The sequence below is a fragment of the Pteropus medius genome, unplaced genomic scaffold (assembly GCF_902729225.1).
Source record: "Pteropus medius unplaced genomic scaffold, Ma_sr-lr_union100, whole genome shotgun sequence".
Taxonomy (NCBI): Eukaryota; Metazoa; Chordata; class Mammalia; order Chiroptera; family Pteropodidae; genus Pteropus; species Pteropus medius.
The window spans coordinates 1066898-1070270 of NW_024356397.1; positions in this window are offsets into that span (position 1 = coordinate 1066898).

The window sequence follows — 3373 nt, forward strand, 5'->3', positions numbered from 1 at the left end:
ACCAGCCAGTACTTTGATCTTGGACTTCCCAGCCTCTAGAAATGTGAGAAATAAATTCCTGTTGTTTGTATCACTGAGCCTATGATATTTTGTTATGGCAGCCAGAGCAGACTGTGACACTTACTTCCCACAGAGTCCACAGTTTGGAAACACTAGTAACAGCCTACAATAACTGATACATCAACTGCTTCTGTATGTTTGTAAAGCATCCCATAGAGCACCTGACACATGGTAGGCATTCAGTAAATACTGGCCATTATGATTTTCTGAGAAATCATCTCATATGGGAAAATACATGGGTTTCAGAAGAAGATTGTTCTGAGACACCTTGGGTAAGCTACTATTAGAGTTTCAGTTTCTTCATCTATAAAATCTGATAGCACCTTGCATGGTTATTGTGATGATTTTATGAGAGGAAGAGCCCTCTCACATAGCAGGCACGCAAATAGTGGTAACTCCTCAAAGCATTCCAAGACTCCAGAACCAACGTTTATTCAACATTTATTATGTATCAGGCACTGGGCTAGATGAAGAAATATCACAGTTAGGACTTTTACAAAAGAGAAAAGAGACTTTAAACTTCAGGGAATGAAATTCATTTTGCAGAAGCTTCTTCCACAGCCTCTAGAGAGCCTTCCAAAGATCATGTCAATCTTCCCCTAACCCCAGGCAGGAGTTACCCTGTATTCTGAAAACTCCAACAGTCCAAAATCCCACAACCTCGCTCAGACGTATTTTTTGTTCCCCATAACTGTCACTTCCAACAGTCTTCACATTCTTATTCCCCTTGTTTAAAAAAAGTTATCAGTGACTAACTTCCTATTCCTGGTGGGAATCAAGTCCAAACTCTTTAACCAGATGTATGGGTTAAGAAAATACTAGCTACTATAAAATATAAGCCCAAAAGTTTAGTGGTGTAGCAAAGAAAATTTGATTTATTGGTCAAGTGAAGTCCAAAAGGCATGTTCGTGATTAGTAGGAGGTTCTCTGCCAAGGGTGATTAAGGGTGCTAGGTTTATTCCAACCTGTGGCCCCACCATCTTTAACATTTGGCCTTCAAGGTCACTGTGCTTAAGGTTATATGTATCAAGCCAGAAAGGAAGGAACATGAAGGATCTCTCTTGAGAGGTTTCATGCGCCAAGCCTGGAAGTGGAAGAAATCACTTAAAGAAAAATTGAAAAATGATAGAATTAGTGCCCTTATAAAAGGCTCTGTGTCTAAGAAAATGAAGGAAAGAGATCTGATAAACACATAGCAGGCTCTGCCTCACCTGGCATTCAAGATTCTCCACACTCCAGCTTACACTTACCTTTCAAACTTGATCTTTCAGAGTTGATACCATTTACCTTTCAAACTTGATATCATTATCCAGTTATGGCTCTTAGTCACCTTTGCTGCAATAACATCCAATCCCAAAATCTCAGGGGCTTACAGCAACAAAAGTTTATTTCTGACTTATGTATACCTAGGCTGTGGGCAGGCCACAGCTCTGCCTCATGGATCTTCTGATTCCAGAACCCAGGTAGAAGAAACAACTCTCCTGTGGAATACGCCCATTCTAGTGGCAGAGAAAAATAAGAAAATGGAAACTCACATCCTCAAACATGGCATGAGTCACACCTATTCACATCCCATTGGCCAAAATATGAAATATGATCAAGTCCAAAGTCAGTTAAATGAGACATATATTCCTTCTACAGGAAATACAATTCACATGGCAATGGGCATGGAAGTAAATAACTTCAAACAATAAGTCAATCTATTACAACCGCCATCTTCCATCTGAAGTACATGACAGACATTACTAATTAATACTAGAACTCTTTCCTTCCAGTCCTTCTCAACACAACATTTCAGTCAGTCATTATCAATAACCTGAATTGGATTAAAAAAAAAAAGTTTAAATTGATATACTGTTCTTACGTGACCTCCTAGATTCCAATAAACATTATTCATTCCTACCTCTGAATCTTTGCTTCAGCCTAGAATAAGCTTATCCTTCCTAGACCTGTCTTGTCAAACTATCCAAATCCAATCCATCCTTTGCATATCTGTATTTTATATTCATTCTTTCAGCAAAATTTAATGAATACCTAGCATAGTTCCTGACACAAATATTTGTTGAATGAATCTGTTTAACATCACTTCATGCCTCGCACATATAAATGCTCAGTGAACATTTGTTCCCTGATTAACGGCACTGTTCCTTAGAACAATGGGAGTTAGTATCACATACCAGGAGTTTCCGGGGTGGGAATATAGTGTACTGGGAATATACTACTATGATGTACTGACTATTCGTGCTCGAATCCTGATTCTACCACTTACTAGTTGGGTGACCACAGGTAAATCACTTAATTATCTGTGCCTCAGTCTTCATCATATATAAAGTGGGGATAATAATAGGGCCTACTACAGAGGCTGTTGTATTAAATGGAAAACTTCTTAGCATAGTTTAAACACATTGTAAGAACACAATAAATAGGAGTTATTATTCTTGGCACCAGCTTGAGACTGAGTTTTCCTCCAAGCTCTTATTCTGGGTGTAAGATAAAAACCAAGAATACTTGACACATGGGTGCCCGAACTGGCCTCACTCTTTGTTTTGTTTTGGCCTCACTCTTAACTTATCCCAGGACCTTGAGCTCAACAAGCAGCTCATTAAACAGGAATAGTCATAAATCTTGACTAATTACACAGACATGTCACCTAATGTTTGTGAAGCCCAGTGACTTATTCTGCCTGACCCAGGGTCAGGCACCAAACACCCTATTCAGTCATAAAAGCAAAATACTACCAAAAAACTTAGAAAATGCAGAGGCTCCATAAGTTAGTGTAGCAGAGAATTAAAGCAGGCACCCAGGAAGAGCAAATCAATCCTTGGACTGTAATCTCCTAACATGAAGACAGGGAGAGAGATCATTTAGAATGCCTCAGCATACATGGGGACGGGACAGGGGGCGGGCCCCAGAGCAGGATGTACGCCCAAGGCTTTGACTCTAACTTGGGCTGTGGGAGGACTGTGAACCTTTCACCTCTTAAAAAAACAAAACAAAACAAAACAAAACCAGGAACAACAACATGTATGGTTATCCTAATTAATTTAAGCCAATTAAAAGGCTTTAGGCAAACTGTGGCCCCAGTAAGTGGCTTGTTTGTGAGTTGTGACAGGTCCTGAATTCTTCCAGGCTCCCCTTCCAATTTCATTCTTCCACTTGACCTCCCCTCTCTCCCACTACTTTATCCTCAGGCAATGGATTCTCTTCCTAGACCTAGAGGTCACTCTAGGGGGGCCCACTCGAGGAGTGTATTGGAAGGCCCATTACTGAAACCTTAAAACTGGAAAGAAAAAAATAATAATAACGGCGCACA